The following is a 17,957-nucleotide window of genomic DNA, read 5'->3' as shown; positions in this document are numbered from 1 at the left end:
CCGGCCCCCCTGACCCCCCAATCACTTCGGAAACAAAGGTGTACTCACCCCTGGTAGAACACCACCACTTTGCCGGCTTGAGGTCAAACTCGTGAGATATTCCTCTCTCTTCCTGCTGCGACAGCTTAGGAGATCTAGTCCTCTCCTAATTTGCTAGTCACCCGCTATTCTCCCATTTTACATCCCCAATAAGTCTCCAATCAGAGAAAGAGGGCTTCAGCCAAATCTACAAGGAACAGACAATACAATGGACGTTTCTACAGAACAGACTGCTAAGGGGCTACTTCACAAACTAAGGCACTTAGGCAAGAAACAGGACGACCTGTCTAAAGTCATCCAGCTGAGACTGGGGTACAGACCTGGTATTAGGAGTCCAGTGTCTGGACCTATGTCAGTGACTGGGCTTATCCCGCTCTGTAGGTGTTCCTACCTACCCACCTCTGCCTGCTCTTCCCGAGGAAGGCACACAAAACAACTGAGGTTTATTCATTTCAGATACAAAAAAATTTATCATTTTGACTGAACCTGGCCATGATGGAAAAGGGCCAGCTGAATGATCTAACACAACTTTAGAGACTTACAATATTCCTAAAATAGTCACATTTGAGGGTGTCACCTTCTAACATCTTGCAAACATGGAGGAAAAAAGGATTTTTGAAGGCTGGGGTTCTTGTCAGCCACAGGATCCTCCCTAAATGATAACAAAACAAAAACAAACAAACAAGCAAACCACCCCAGTAATGTTCATGATGTAACATGGCATCCGGCCACAGAGGTTCTGAAAGGGGATGTCTTCCTCCCCTTTCCCCAGGCTTCTTACTGGAGCACAAACTCTGATAGAGAATACACGGAACCACACATTAAAAAAAAAAAAAAAAAAAAACATGAAAGAAAGAAGACTCGTAATAGTGGTTACAGGGATTTCTTCTTACAGGGTGCTCAGGGAGAGGTCCATAAAGACAGTGGCCCTGCAACAGGTAGAACGCAGGCATGGAAAACAGCAGTATTGAAAACAGGGAAAAAAGAAAAGCAGGGATATGGGTGGTCTGGTTTTCACCTGAGGAAGGCTTTGTGGGAAAGCTAAGGCCACTTGTAGTCAGCCCAGAGTATCCTACCAAATAGGAGGAATTTCAACCTGACAATAATGGGAAACCATTTTAGATCTCTGAGCAGGAAGACAAGATGGCCGCTGTCCGCAGAAAGGCCTAGAAAGGGTTGGGCAGCAGGGAGCCTCACTAAAGAACAGCAATTACAACTGTGGCCCTGGCAGGGGGCAAGGAGGAAAGGCAGGGTCATTTGACCAAATGCTGCTGCCTGCTGTGGACCTCAACCCATTTCTCCATATGGAGGCTGCCAGAGAGAGAGAGCCTAATTAAAAACACAAACCACAGGTCCACCACATCTGAGATGAGCTGCTATGTCTGCCTTCCCTCTTCTTCAACACTAGGCACTTCATGGAGCATCTCTAAGATTCAGGTTGACTAGGGCAGGGAAGCCAAGTACCCACACTCTGGGAAAGATGGGGTCCCAGGCTGTGGAACTCTGACCCAGAAGGCTTCCATTTAGACACCCACCAGTGCTGTGACCCAGCGTGGAACCAGGCAGTTTTGCTTCCAGACCACCTTACTGCTGTAATCATAACTCCATCATCTATACAGCAGCTTCATCCCGCTATCAGAGCCCCCTTTCTTATTCCCACCCACTCCTTAGAAGTAGCACAGCAGGGCCAACAAAACCAGCAGCGTCAGCTACCATGTAAAGGACAAGCAGAGATGCCTTCAAAATGGCAGCCTCAAAGGAATCCAGAAAGAGTATGAACCCAGCCAGGGAAAGGAAAGCTAGAGACAAGGAAGGGAAACTGCCAAACCCCTCCTAACAGGTTTTCATACCTTTCCTTAAGAAATTCCCTGCCCTCAAACTAGAAAGGATAAAAAGGGAAAGGAGGACACTATGCCCACCTCTAAGTCAGGGACTACAGGTGACACAGGGCACTCAGAAGGGCATTCTGGGGTCCATGTCCTCAGAAGAGACAGCAGACCGTTTCTGTACTCAAATTTTGTCACCAAGTAGACACAGGCTAGCTCATTCAGGGAGAGAAATTCCCACTGTTCCCTTACAGACCCTCAGCTGTGAGCCCCAAGGAGTGGGGAGATTGAGTGGCAAAGAAGGCTTGAGAAGGCACAGGCCACCCTGAGTTATATAACAAGGAGGGAGGTGTTTGTCCCAGGCCAGAGACCCAGGGTGCACTGCGTTCTTGCTCTGGATGCGCAGTCATGGGTGGAGTCACTATGCATGGTGCAGGGCCCAGCAAACCCCTTCCCATAAATATGAGACCCATTACAAGGACAAGATGGGGTGCCCGAACTCTAACTTTCTAGCTTCTGCCCCCAGTACAAGACAGCTGCTGCTGCCCCAGTTTCATTCATCTCCTGGTTCCCTAGACTGACAAAGCATTCTAACGGGAGTCCTTCAAAGCCCTAGCCACTCACTTTTTGGGAAACATCACAACAGCCAGGTCCCAAGCAATACTCTGAGGTTGGTCCCCATCCTCACCTTTCCACGCACAAGGTAGCGGCGACTTCCAAAAGGCAGGTTCTTCCAACAGTGGGCTCAGCTCAGAGCTGATTTGAGGACTTTTGGATGACCAGAGGATCGGCGTAGATCCCTTCACTTGGGAGCAGCCCATTCAATAGGAAGCCCAGGGTTATGGCGACAGCAGCAGCAGTTCTGCCCTACCTTGCCCGATGGTTTCCAGGGGAGCCAAGAATTATTTTGCCGCAACACTGAGGTGTGGCAGATTGGAAAATTCCCTTTTCTGACACCAAAGCAGAGGACAAATATTTTCTTCCAATTTGGTCAATCCTCTTCATATCCATCTCCCCAGTCTCCTCTCTCAAAAAAACAAAAAAAGTTTGAGGCATTTTAAGCTCTTCCTCATAGTTTCTGAATTTTTTAAAAAGGTAAAGGAAGACGCTTCAACTGGGCAGTCAGAAGCAGGCAGACACACGCACCTACGCACACCCCTAAAAGAGATTTTAGAAGCTGCTGGGCTTTCCCCCCTCCCCTTTAAGCAAGTGAAATGCAAATTCAGATTTGATACTCTGTCCTTAGCCAATCAAAAAGAGGTTTTCACCTGCCATTGGCCCTCCCACCAATGAGAGGAAGTGTCTGAAATAAGAGCCCTCCCCTGGCCAATGGAAGACCAGCTCAGTCACTTAGTTAATGATGCAGCAGTACAGGGAAGGCCATCACATGTGAACTGGAAGGGAGCCAACATGGAGACACAGAGAAAGCAAGGTAAACAACTTTCCATCGCCAAAAGGATGACATTTAATCTCTAAATGTTAGCTTCCCACCTAGACTCATCTTTAACCCTTTTGTTGGCCCCACAGATCGCAGGAGCTTCACTACCTGTCTCCACAGAGCTCCTAACAAGATGCAACAGTGACTGCGTCACCATTCCCCACTTTTCTCAACTACGCAGTGACAACCTCCCAGCATCACCCCACTTCTCCCAGCCCACACCCTACCCCATGCTTATGTTCTCCACCACCCCACATGCCTAGAACTAGGCGTTTTAATAAGAGAATGCCTAGAAAAACAGTCCCTCTTGCCTGTTCCTTGTTACTTCTCACACTCTCCCTTACCCATAGACCTGCACCCAAACAACCTGGAAAACCAGTCTCTTCAACCACCAGCAGAAAACAGGGTAAAGGGTGGGAGGTTAAGTGGGAAGCCGGGGATGGTTCACTCCTCTCCTCTATCCTGGTCAGGCTTAAGTAACTGACACTAAGGGAGAAGAAATTAAAGTAAAGATAAAATAAACCTTCAAGGGGAAAAATAGCAAAAAGCAAGAAAGAAGGTGAGAAAAACTGCACCCACACATCCTAGACATTGCCCTTATCACAGGAAATACATACGTGGAAGAAGTGGGTTACGCCATCAAGTCCTTAAGCCCCACTGGACCACCGGTCGTCTCCTGCGCAGTCCCAAATCCCTGTCCAGATAGAAGGTGCCGCAGTCCCGAATGTTCCAGAATCCACTCTGATTAAGCCTTCCACTGCCACCCCACCAACTCTTGTACCCACTCCTGCCCCCACCCATTCCCACGTCCTCCCCATGGGAACTGCCTGTGCCACCTTGCGTGACATCTTAGCCTAGGCTACCCAGAGGCCTCTGGCACCCAACAGATTTCTGAACGCTTGGCAGAACCCGGTGCCCAGTGTTGCTATGACTTGTTTCTTGATTTTTCTCTCCGCTGCAGCACGGCTGCTGCTAGCAGACCTATCGACAGCTTGTGTGCTCATGCTGGCTCTCTCTCTCTCTTTCTCCTTCTCTCTCTCCCTCTCCTGTCTCCCTCTCTCTCTCTCTCTCCTGTCCCCCTCTCTCCTCTGTCCCCCTCCCCCCTCGTCTCTCTCTCTCTCTCTCTCTCTCTCTCTCTCTCTCTCTCTCTCTCTCTCTCTCTCTCTCTCTCTCTCTCTCTCTCTCTGCTTTGAGCTCTGTGACGCAGATCTAAATTCTCCAGTCTGCTCCTTGTGTTGCAGGAGCAGAACTGCAGCTTTTCCCCTGGAGAGGCAGAGGGCAGTGCCAAGGCTGGTCAAACAAGGAAAAAAAAAAAAAGTTGGACCTACATTCTGTTTTCTTGGCCACACATTTTAGCCTGTTTTTTTTTTTTTTTCCTTTTTTCTTTTTCATACCTAACAGCTCCGGAAACACGCAGGTCCCTATTTCTGCAGCCTCTCTTCTTCACTTTGAGCTTCCTGGGAATAAGACTAGCTTTAACTCTTTGAATGGCAGGTCCCAGGGCTCACATCAGCCCGGGCTGTCCTGTACTAAATGTTGCATCATTTTTTTATGAGCCACATGGGCTTCTACTAGCCATAGGCTAAAACAGTCCTCACCATGAGACCACCATTTCATTAACTCTTTCTGTCACAGACAAGTCCAAAATTTCAACCATGGCTGTTTTTCTGATATCATTTTTGCCTTTTTCTTTTTCTTTCTTCCCTTTTTTTGTTCATTTCGCTTGTTTGTTTGTTTTGTTTTGGGGTATGAAATCAGGACTTTATATCCTGAATTTCCTAAGGATAAAATGCATCATTAAAACGTTGTCTGCTTACTTCACAAATGAGATCCTTCTATCAGGTCAGGTATTTTAAAACACAAACCAAATAGCAGCCTGAAGAAATCCAGTGTAATGTACCTCCATTCATTCACTGTTCACCATTTTATAATCTAGTTAGGTATGTCCAATTCCTGCCCAGAAAGCACGTAGGCCACACAGTCTGAAATTTGTTGCTGAGTCATTTGTTCCCAAGAAGTTCCTTCTGACAACGTAAAAGACAACAGAGTGACAGCCAAGCCTAGACCTAAGGTAGCCAATACCAGGTTCTTCCCTAGGATGGGTAACAAGCCAAGATGAATATCCATCAGCCCGACCCTCAGTGCTTGGGCAATAGTTTAACACATCCACATACCTGGAAACTCTTATGAGAAGAGTTCCACTGATGCTTCAGGGGCAGTGACAGCTCTCAACAGCAGCAAAGTCACCGTCTAACACCCCCTCTCCTGACCATGCTACCAAGAACAGCTCAGATACTAATTCAATGAGCCCTACATAACTAGACACACTCAACGAGGTTCATGTTCCAACTATCACACACACACAATATATATATATATATATATATATATATATATATATATATATATATATATATAAATGTTTTCCACGCCAGCTTCTAACTAGATGTTTTAGATGTGTTCAGGTCCTGGGGCAATAAACTGATTCATAAAATGCATCATATCAGGATCTTGCAACTTTCAGGAAGATGAACAGGAGGCCAGGCAATCACCGCTTCCATACCAACTACCCCAAACAGCCTTTACACAATCACCCTGGCCAACACTGCAGCCAGCAGAGAGGAGGACCACCTGGAAGACAGCCTGGTATTCCCTGGTTTTAAAAGAAGCCCAAGGCATTTGTGCCAGGCTCTCAGCAAGGGGAAAGTGCTTCAGATTTACACCTTCTGGGCTGCGGGGTAGTGTATGCCAATAAAGAAGTTACCTACCGGTCTGATGACCATAGGCAGGCATATGGCTTTGATGTCACTTAAAGCAAGCCCCCCAGAATGGTCCTCTGCTTACCCAGATCCCCATTTTCCAATTTCCTTCTCAAGGGCGGAGGGGAAACAAACAAAAACAACAACAACAAAAAACATGCCTAAGTTCATGTCAGGACATTCCAGATGTATCCATGAGCCCAGGATCAAATAAACAAAGAGCCCTGCCAAGGGGCCTTCTCTTTCAGAAGGGGACTTGAAGGAAGTAGGCTCAGCACAGGAGGATGTCATAATTTCATGAACTTGGTGAAGGATATGTCGACTCCTCAGTGCCTCGGCAATAGGAATGTCATTGTGGGTAGAAGTGACAAGAGGTAAATCATGAGAAACAAGCAGGAGGTGCAGGGGATCAGGCTAAGGCCAACCATAGCCCTAGAACTTAAGGAGTGAGGCCACTGTGGTCTACAACCACAGCAAGACTGTGCTGAAGTCTTCATAGAGAAATGGCCGTGACAGCAGTGGTGACTTACAAAGTATGATGACACCGTGTAGGAAAACTTTTCTTCCCACAAGCCTGTTTACCCTCCTCAGAATTTTACTGAGGTTAAAGCAGTCATCTTAGGTGCCTTTGACCAATTCTAGGTCTTTCTTGCAATAACCTGATTCTGTGGGGCACTGAGAACAGAAAAAACAAGGGATGACCAGGAAGCAGAAATGAATTCAGTTCCAAAAGCATGGGTGGATGTTTACTTAGTGAGCTCAGTGAAGCTTACAAGGAAGCAGTTTTACAGGGTGCTATGTGTAGTATTTGATTTCAGGGGGTAAAGATAACTCCTGCGCAGGGACAGGATACGAGGCTCTGCTGTCTACCCTCAGAGGCCTGCCTGGGAACACGAAAAGGAAGGGTGTTAGCTCTTGCCCAATAGCACCAGGTTCCCTAGCTCTTCAACAACTATAGGCCTTGGGAACTAAACAAACTCTCCAGACACAGTGAGCTCTCCTTAGCTTCCAGAGGATATGGGTCAAAACTTTAAAATGGCCCCCCCCCCCAAAAAAAAGATGCTTTTTTTTTTCTTTAAAGGGAGGGAGCTAAACTTTGACCTATCTTTGTCCAAGGTGTGGACTGCATGTACTCTGTACTGGTTACAAACTCCATTAGCTGCATTAGTAGGCAAAACTAGGTTCCTGCCTTTCTATTCTCTCATCAGGCCCATCTCGGGAAGATTGGATCCTTAGGGGAAAGAGGAGAGCTGTGCAAGAACTTAACACACACTTGGAACAGTTGGGGCCTGAGTGTATATTCCAGATAGACTACACACAAATCTGGTCTCCTGTGGAAGTAACCAGCTAGGTAGAAAATGTGGTGAGCATTTCTGCTAAGAACCTGGGAGTAGACAAATTGCTGTGACCTCAGGAGGTAAAGCATTCGTGAAGTACTTATTAAGTGTTAAACTAACACACAATATAGAAGTAGAGGAAATGGGCCAGCACCTCAGACAGATTTGCCAGCTTAGAATCCTAACTCATTCTCAAATCTGCACTATGGATATTAAAAAAAAAAAAGCCTACTCTTAAAAAGTTTGAATTTGTTTTTCCAGTGAACTAATAGCAAAACAAACTGATCGATCCTCAGGCTAGCCCATAGAGGTCCAGTTTCTCCTTTTTTTTTTTTTTTTTTTTTAAGTAACCAACTACAATGTCTGCCAGCCAGGCAAGTAATAAAGAAGAGAAGCAGACTAGGAAAGAATACCCCAAGAAAAAGGCATATGCCAGTCTTTGTAGGCAGCCTCTCCAGCTCTGTGTGGTCAAAGATATTTAGAAATGGATATCACAGAGTCCAGAGTGCCCAACTTTTCATATAAAAGGGAAATTTAGGTTTATGTTAAACTCCCAAGTTTTCAAACACTACCAAAAAAACCTTGTAAAATCCACATACACCTGCAAAACTTCCAAGGTGCTTACGGATTCAATAATGAGTGTGTAATACCAAGGAGAACAAGTACTGCCAGAGAAAAATGCAACAAATTGAAGAATATGCCACAAAAGAAAAACAGCACACCATTATTGCCAATTGAAGAAAGCAAAGGTAATCAAAGCTTTCAGATCAATCGTTGATGGATACAAGTAGAATGCTGTATTAAAAATGGTTGTTAGTAGACACGATACCATTAAAGTACCAGCATTTGAATCCCACGGTAAACTTCTACAAGTGGAGAGGGATCATGTTACTATACTGGCTCTGTCTCCCACCGAGGGCTACCCCTGTAGATATGTAAGACCAGAAGACGGTTATCATAATCTAGCACCATCCAAGGCATAGGGCCCTCCATAGAAAACACTGCAACCGAGATATTATTCTGCCTCTCTGTGACTCAGTAACTCTGATCCTTCTTTAGAGAACTTGGACAACTAGAGCACAGCAATGACCAAACTTCTCTACAGGTAAATATGAGCCTTTTGGTCTTTGTTCTGCCTCCAGAGTACCATGGAACAAGCTTGCTCTCCCAAAGTCTTTTGAGAAATTTTATGGTAGCTCAAAAAGAAGGTACAAAAGGGAAATTTAAAAGGAAGCGGGGAAAAGAAGCTAGAGAGAAAAATTCTTAGAATAGTTGATCAAAGTTTATACACCAAAGGAAAGTTAAAGACATGTAACATTCATAACAAAAGAGGCACAGCTGGGCGAGCCAGCATGGGAAAGGCCTGGTGTCCGTACATAAGAGGAAGGCGGGTCTGAGGCCAGCAGAAACCGATAATCCAAGATCCACAGATTACAACCAGGAAATTGTAGAAGGAATGGTCTATGACTCATGATCCTACGTGCAGAACATTCTTCTGCTCACTGGGAGTTAGAAGGGGAGTCCTTTTCCTGAAGGATCACATATTCTAGATGTAATCCAGCTCCCTCAGGTGCTATGCCTTGTTGCTTGTTATTTTGACCTTTTACTGAGGTCATAATAATAAAAGTTTTTCATTTTAAAATCATCCAAATTATCAGGCCTTTTCTTTATACTAAGGGCTTTCTGTGCCATCTTTAGGAACTGAATGTCTAGCCCAAGATCATGAAGATAGTCTTAGCTTGTACGTGAAGCTTTATTTTAACATTTACATTTATATTGCTGGATCATTATTTTATACGCTCTAGATTAATTTTTCCTTCAATCTTATCCCTCTGAACTAGCAGTGTTTTTTTTTTTTTGTCATCAAAATGTCTATCTACTCCCTGCTTCTAATCAGTACATAAATATCTTTGTCATAAAGCAGGGGTTTCCACATGTATGTATCTACTAGGCTTTCTATTACTTTCCTTTAGTTGAAAATAATATAGTGCCATCATGATAGCATAAATCTATAATTCATAACTTGGAAGGTAGAGGCAGGTGAATCATAAGTTTGAGGCTGGCCTATGCTACAAAGTGTTATGTTCAAAGGGGAGTGGGAGGAGGTTTTGAATTTAGACCAGTGCCAGAGTGCTTGTCTAGTATATGTAAAGTCTTGTGCTCAATCTCCAGCACAAGAGAGAGGGAGTCGGGGGGGTGGGAAGAGAGAGAGAGAGAGAGAGAGAGAGAGAGAGAGAGAGAGAGAGAGAGAGAGAGGAGAAAGAGGGGAGAAAAGTGGGCCAATCCTTGCAGTAGGGGTCCTATTATAAGGCTTAAGCAAGCACAAATTGAAGAATCAATTACGTGCAGTAAGCTGCACTTGGACAGACATAATCTGAAAAGGAAAATAGGAAGAGCAGAAAAATAAGCTATGAAAAGCATCAAAAGCTAAAGAAAGAAGCAAGAAGAAAGGCACAGGTAGAAAACGAGTCTTAGTTTATGTGGGCAACAACAGAAGGATTTAGAATGCAGACTAAGAATTCTAGAGATAACTGTGCCCAATCCCAATTTATACTACTTATCTGTGCAACCTAAAGTAAGTCACCTTGGTCTTCTAAGCCTTCATTTCCTAATCAGCAAAATAGGGATAATCTATCCTATAGAACCGGAAAGCCCAGTACTGTAAGTATTCAAAAACTGCTGAAATTAATAATAGTGATACCATGAAAACTACTGACCTATTGAAGCAATATTGACCTACCATAAACATTTGTTAAGTACACAGACTGGTAAATTATCGTATTTATTAGTTAAATTTGAACAACTCAACTTTTTTATACTTCTAGCTCCAAGTTCATCTGTAGATCAGTGGTTTTTTCTTAGAAACAACACAAAATCACTCAGCCCAAAGCTCAACCCAAAGAAAACAGTTCAATGGATGCCAACTATCATTGCTGATGATTTTACACATCTTACAAGAGCTTTATAGTCCTGTAATATCTAGCATTATCTGGTCTTCCATCCAAGTACTGACCAGGCACAAACACCTCGTTTCTTATTTATAAAAATAACCAGACAAGACAAACTGAAATCCAGTGTATTCAGGCCCAAGACAGGTGAGACTTGAAGACCAAAGGGAAAAGGCAGGATGATGACTATGTATGGTAGATATGCCAGGTTCTAAATTCACAACACAAACAGAGTTGAACTCAGCAACACCCAGAGCCCCTTATAGAATACGGGTAAGGCCTGTATAAGAAGGAGGCATGTTTGGGGTAAGATCAGGACTGGGATAGCAGACACTGTGACCAGTGTGCTCTCTGCTCTCAAGCAGGTACTTTCTCTTGTACAGGCTGAGTCACTCTGTCTCCCAGACCCAGAAATGTAGGTTCCAAAGTGTCCTTCCTACCAATGCTATTTCTCAGCACCTTATATGACAGTGAAAGAAGCCAAAGGATCTAGGAATCCCAGGCTACTGGTCATTAAACCACAAATCCCTGCCGTTGTCCTATTCCTGGGCTACAAGTAAAATCCCATAGTACCTGCTATCCTGATGATACCTGCTGGCCATTGACCTGCAGGGCCCAAAGGCCCACTTCCTGTGAACCTCTTAGCTGGCTACTCTTAAAATCCTGGTCCTTTTAGTGGCTGGACCATGTAGAGCAGAACTAGAGATCTGTATTCCTTTCTTCAACAGTAGACTACAGCCGGTCCCATAGAACAGACTAGGCCGCAGATTTGAAGGTCTTGCCTGCTATGGATACAGGTTGATGTTTCTAGAGCATAGAAACTGGACAACTGAATACTCTCTAAAATATGCTGGCCTATGTGACCAGACAAGCTTAGTGACATGTGATTTTAAAGTGGAAAACTATTAAAGAACAAATCCTTCTTTGTTTCACTGGGTCAGATCTAGACATCAAGACTCATGAACACATACAGCCCTAACTTCAGTTTTCATTCCATACTGCTTTAGTCTTAATCCAGGGCAGCATTTTCCAGACCCACAGCCTAAGACAGAGGATGTGAGAAGAGTTATCAAATATGGTCAGGGCACAGGAACATAGCATAACCAAGCATAAGCCTGAAGAGCTAGATCAGAGTTAAGAATTCAAGGGCCAAGGCCATCATTTGGACAGGCAATGGGCTATAGACCATCTATAACGTGATAGCACAATCATTTAGGATAGTACCATAGGTATATTTATATAATTATATTCACAATGTAAAAATCCTATCCAAAGCACAGTTCCACAAATTGCTTAATGATGTGAGATATGTTCTAAAGTTTGAGGGAAGAGAGCTGTTAACCAGAGTAAGGAAATCTCATGATTACAGAAGGAAGGAATATGAGAGAGCAATACTCTTCTCTGGATGCCCTCTGGGATGGTATTCTTAAGCTAGGCCTAAGAATCTGCTCTAAGACCATTGTTCTCCCCTCAAAGGCTGAGCAGCAATGCCAACCATACTTTGAAGACTAGTTATCTCACTTTAAACTCCCCTGATACCCTGCAAAATGAGAAGCAAGGAGCATACACCAACCTCCCTCTGAAAACTTCAACTCCTTTGGAGGCCAAGGTGAGCATTTAGAAGGAAAGATCTGCAAAAACAATGACTATTCATTTATCCCAGTGAACTGCGCAGGTAACATAAAGTGAGGAACTCTACCATTGGCAGAGGCAGATGACCTAGGAAATGAAGTATAGCCAGTTCTTTGGTCTCACCTGACCTCAAAAACAAGATGGTTCAAGTCGTTTTGCCTCTCTAGATGAATACATGAACTTTACGTGCTTGTACCTTCTGGAGAGGCAGAGTTAGGGAGGAAGCTGAAGGCACAATTAAGGAGTTTCTAGGGTCTGGAGCTTCTATGAGCCCAAATTATAGGGCAGAGGCTGGAAAAAGAAAGCAGAAGGTATTGAAATGCTAAGTCTGGGGTTCACCAGCCTTCTTAACCAGAAAAGCCTTTTCCTAAGAGCCACTGGATTCTCTTGCTCATAAAACCTTCCTAATCAAAACCTTCACAACGACCCTGTAGCCACAAAACAGTAATCACAGTGAGGTCCCTAGAGCACCATCACCATTCCTGCTCTAAAGCACAATGATCTCCCATTGCCTTCCAAATGACTTAGAGTGGCCTTCCAGTCAGAGCCTTCAGAATCGTAGGATTTGGGCTTAAGAGATAACTTTATAGAAGAATGCTTACCTAGAAACATGAAGTCCTGGGTTCAATGCGTAAGACCAAAAAAATAAAAAAAAAAAAAAGAATTCAGGTGTTTTAAAGGAATCCTCAATATCATCTGGTCTTACCTTGCACCAAGAAGAACTGGCTTTGTATTTGTATTGAAGGTAGGAGAGTCCTGAGTAGGTAATTAGTCTTTTGGCCTAACAAGCTCAGCACACACTTCTGAGTGCTGTGATGAGTCCCTGTACTGTAAATAAAGTACTTAGGATATTTGCTAAATGATGTTTATCCAAAGTGTCACCATTGCTACAGCAAAACTGTAAGGTAGCTGTTTGCTTGTATGTGAACACCGTGGAATCCACAAAAGGAGTGGCCACCTGATACCCCACTCAAGGCTTTCACAGCTCCAAGAGTAGAACCCTTCAAAATACACAATAATGTGTTAAACAACCCCCTCACCTCCTCTGGCCTTCAAGCATTCTTGGCTCATCAGTAGCCTTCTTATCTATTTCTAGCTTACTTTCCCCCCTCTTAACTGGGACTAAGACTAGGACAGACTTCTGAAATGGCCTAGCCACCTAAGGCCTCACAGATTCTGATCTTCAGCAGAGGTACTGTGGCTGCCTCGACTCTCCCTTCTTACCCTGAAACTCCCCTCCCTGCCCCCAATATCTCCTGCTCAGTGGTAGAGTTCTTGACTAGCATACATAAGGCCCTAAGTTCAATCCTTAGGACCGGAAAAAAAAAAAGCCATTGCTGAATTCTTGTGTGCAGTGCACTCTTTCTTTAAGTTACAAGCTTGTGACAATGATTATTCTCTCTTCTCCAAATGCCAATATAAAATCTAGAATTTGATAGTGTTGCCATGACATCTCATGTCCCATGGAGCTCAGCTGGTGCTGCCAGTGAGTCTGGAGCTTTGCATAGGTAGGCCTGGACAAGCTTTAGAACTGTCAGTCTTTCTAAAGCTAACTTAACTACAGGTCCCATGAGTACTTGCTAGATGGGACTTCCTGTCAAAAGGACAGCTCCTACATTCCACAGCCCACTGGGAATAGCTACAGAGCTCCTTTCGTGCCACACTGGTCCTCTGAGGTTTCTATTATTGTCCCCTTCCTTTGGTCAGAACCTCTTTGTCTCCCAACTCTCACTTCTAGAAAGGGAGAAGCAATAGCAGAAGGACCAACCTATGGAGCCACAAACCCCAGCACTCATATCACCCTCTAGAAGATTCTGCTAAAATTATCTTTTTTCCATAAAAATAGTACAAGCCTAAATCATCTCTAAGAGATGTTTTATTTGACTTCCTTTTCCTTTGTACCAACTCTAGGCACAGGCACAGATATCAGATGTCCTGTTACATTGACAAAATCAAACCAACTCTTACCGAGCAAATCAAACCCTCGAGATTCCGGTAGTTTCCTATGGCTGTACACTATAATTTCTGCTAGGAGACAATATAATGCTGAATTTACATGGTAAGGTAGTAGATGAAGGGGAAGGAGCCATTCTTAGTTTCAAAAAAAAAAAAACAGGTGGGAAGACAGAGCTTCATACATTTTTATATATCATGGGTAGTCTGAAAGTCTATTACAAGCACAAACAGACCCAAGATCAAAAAGCAGCAAAGTTCTCCACTTCGCTGTCTTCGTCCTGGCACTTCAGAACCGGAGACTGAAACTCAGGTCCAAGGTCCAAGGTCATGATGACTGTAGGTGGCAGCTTGGATGAACTGGTGAGCTCTAAGTACCTCCCACAACTAAGACAAGGCCAGGCATACAGTGTTTGTTAGTGCTGCTACCAAATCCAGGGCAGGAGGGAAAAGAGAATCAAAATTAAATATAAGATATGGTTCATAACCAAAGGCATTCCTAAAATAGCTTCCAGAGCTAACATGATTTAGGGACAGTTATAAAACAGTCTCACTGCTGAGATGCTTTGCATGAACTTGAACTGTGTCTTATAGCGCCCGAAGCTTATCAAGTAGGCCATAACTATCTCCAGCAACCATCTACTGGATGAATGGACCAGTAAACACAGCGAAGGGAAGACAGGACAGTTTCTTTGGGGCTTACTTATAAGCATTATATTCAGAATTACAAAATGCCAAGATTCTACTAACTAGACACTTTCAGCCTATAAGCTACACCTTTATATAAAAAGTCTGTTCCAGCAAGCTGCCCCAGCATTTCACTGCACTCAAGACTGCACCTCTTGTCTCCTTTTTTACTTACACAGAACCAAGTAAGACGTTAAAATAAAATTATACCTTGGGCAAGAAGATGAAGAAAAGTTCACCATGGCATACTCCCTACTTTCAGTTATTTGGAGGTTGCTTAGACCCAAAGACATAGCCATAGCCTTAAGGCCTGCAGAAGGAGCATGGGCAGAGGCTGCCTTCCTCATAATCCTTCTTGCTGGCCCATGACCCTGTTCCTTACTGATACCAGCACTAGGAATGTGGGACAGTAGAAGTCTGCTTGTGTAGAACTCTTTCTAGGTGTCCAACTTCATGCCACTGCCTTTAGACATGGATTCTGTCCTTGCCCCTCTCCTAGCAGAGCCTTTAATTAAGACTAAGTATCTAACTTGCTTCCCCATGCTTTTAATCTAACCAAACAGCAACCACCTCACAATGAACATGACTTCATGATTCACTCCACATTGGGCTGCTGGAAATATTTGCCACCTCACACAGCTGGTCCTACTACATAGGTCAGAACTGTGAGCCTGTCACGGAGGCACAGTTGGCAATCAACAGGCAGTCACTTCACAGGGCTGGCTGCGCCCTTCCCAGATCAACAGTTCCTTATTTACATACCTTACAACCCCTGGTGTGCATCAATACTAAACACACACACACACACACACACACACACACACACACACACCAGAGTAAAACAATGCCTCTGAACCTTTCTTTTATAATGTTATACTTTTAAGTAATTTTTATTTTTACTAAATTAATTAAAGTAGTGTGTGAAATACTTTCATGGCAAATTAGGATTTACTCTCTTAAGGATGTCTTGTGAAATATATAAGTATAAAATTGTTTAGTTTACGAGTAAGTGAATGAAAAAAAAAAAAAAAGGAGATCAGCCAAATGGCTTAAATTCCATAATAAGGGGTTGGGGATTTAGCTCAGTGGTAGAGCGCTTGCCTAGGAAGTGCAAGGCCCTGGGTTCGGTCCCCAGCTCCGAAAAAAAGAACCAAAAAAAAAAATTCCATAATAAACTTAACCCGAGACTTCCAAATCTAATCCCTCCTCTCTGGCATCCATAGTATGAGCGGAAGCAGAGAGTGCAATGGTAAATAGGGTCAGAGGTCAGGAAGGCTCACATTGGTTGTGCTACACGAAGCCATCCATGAGATCTTCTTCATCCATGAAGCAGCACTAATAAGATCTGTGGCAAACAGCCATAGCGAAAGGCTAAGATGTAGGTGAGATATCTATGCATGGTGCTTGGCATGGTGCCCAGCCCACAATAAACATTTAATAAATGTCTGTTCTCATCACACACCATTGCTTAAGCAGAAGCAATGGTGTTCTCAACTCTGTGTGTAAATTACAGCAGGTTCCTGTATCTAGGAGGCACTAATTGAAGGCTAATAGAAACTTCTTATGTGCCAATATATCCTTTAAAGATATATCCCTATTTTTCTGTTTACCTTCAAACAACAGTGGCCAGAACCACAAGATGTTAGGACAGAGCCCAGTACCATAGGGAGGAGGTATGACCACTCCATAGTAGCCAGTAGAAGCTGGGACCAGGCTTCTGGCCACAACCACCATGAGGATATAGAATTCATCCTGAATTCAATGTATTTCAGAACCAGTGAGACAAGCAAAAGCTGAGAGCACTGTGGCCAGGCAGAAACAAAATGAGCACCCAGGTCATGAGTGTCTTCCAAGCTTTGTCTCCTTAGGCTTCTCCAATTCCTCCTCACACCATCTCCTGGGGTCTAGCTCCTGGGACTTGGGAAAAGGCTTGTCTTTGGTGAGAATAACAAATAAAAGCATATGGCCTACTTCTAGATGCCTCAGTGTTCTCACTTAAGATGAAAATAATAGAAACAGAGAGGCTGGAGAGTGAGAGGGACTAAAGCAGCATTGGGTCTATGGTACAAGGACTCATGAAGCACAAGGTGTGGTAACCTGGGAATGTGCACAAGGTATGTCTGGGTGAATAAGACATAGAAAAGTATGGGGCCCAGGAACAGTCAGGGATAGACATAATGAGAAGGTTACGGTTTCCTCTAGTACTGAGCTAAGGAGGAGGGAGAGCGAGAGCAGGCAGAATGTTCCTGCCCACACAGCTCGTGACTTGTAGCCATGTGTCCCAGAACCCTCCTAACCACCTTGCTATGGCCAGGCTCTCTCCTACAACTCAGTCTAGAAACTTCTATCAGCAACTTTTCTATAATCGTGACCCTTCACATCTTTCCTATACTCAATTCCCCAGGGGCAAACCTACCTGCCATCATTTGGTCCAAATCTGCCCTTCTATCATTTCCCCTTCATTTTCCTACAAATTGTCTGCTCCAGTGCCACCTCAATCTTTCTCACTCATTTCTGCCTACATCCTAAGGTCACAGTTCCTTCAATTTTTTTTAACAGAATGTTCACTAGACAACAAGCATTGAGATAAGGACAGGCAATAAGAAATGTAAGGCACATCTTATTTATAAACAAGTCCAGGACCACATACAAGTCAGACAAGCCCACCAATGCCACAAAATGTAACAGACAATAAGAGTTACTGACAAAGAGTATGTAAGATTAATAAAGCACTGTTTTAAGCCTGTCTATGAACATTCAATACTTTCCATGACCCTATGGTAAGTATTATTAATATCATCATCACTTTGTAGATAAGGAAGCTGAAGGAAAGGTCAACTTCAACGCACTCAAAAATCACCCTTAGTAGAGAGATGCTTACAGTTCCTGTGTTTACTGTAGCATTATTCACAATAACTAAAACTGGAAATTAACCTCTGTGCCCAATGATGGAGAAATGGATAAACAAATGTAGTATTTATACACAATAGAACACTATTTAGTCTTAAAAAATAATTTGATACTACAATTTTTTTAACAATAATGGATGAAAATAGTCATCATAATTTTATGTGTAAAATAAGCCAGAAAAGAGAGACAGGTAGCACACATTCTCACTCATAGATAAGAGCTTTAAAAATTGGTAACTAGAGAGCAAAACAGTGATTTCCAGGATCTGAGAAGGGAAGAAGGAGAAGGATGGAAAAAAGACAATGGTTTGAATAGGTTTGTCCCCCGCCCCCCCATAGATTTATGTGTTTGAATGCTTGGCCTACAAGATACTATTAGGATGTGTCCTTATCAGAATAGGTGTGGTCTTGTTGGAGAGAGTATGTCAA

At 43.6% G+C, this 17,957-nt stretch overlaps 1 long non-coding RNA gene across 12 annotated transcripts in view; it reads right to left on the bottom strand.

Annotated features, from left to right (window-relative positions):
• LOC102550527 (uncharacterized) overlaps window positions 1–17,957 on the bottom strand; it is a 59,422-nt gene that overhangs the window by 16,196 nt on the left and 25,269 nt on the right. For 7 of the 12 annotated variants that reach the window (XR_010057173.1, XR_010057179.1, XR_010057174.1 and 4 more), the window contains one exon: window positions 49–17,957. This exon is cut by the window's right edge. This is a non-coding gene — a long non-coding RNA (uncharacterized LOC102550527). The remainder of the gene's footprint in view (window positions 1–48) is intronic. The other 5 variants (XR_359266.5, XR_010057183.1, XR_010057176.1 and 2 more) reach the window with 4 other exon arrangements.

This window comes from Rattus norvegicus, chromosome 13 (genome assembly GCF_036323735.1).
Source record: "Rattus norvegicus strain BN/NHsdMcwi chromosome 13, GRCr8, whole genome shotgun sequence".
Lineage (NCBI taxonomy): Eukaryota > Metazoa > Chordata > Mammalia > Rodentia > Muridae > Rattus > Rattus norvegicus.
This window is presented reverse-complemented; position numbering and strand designations above follow the sequence as displayed.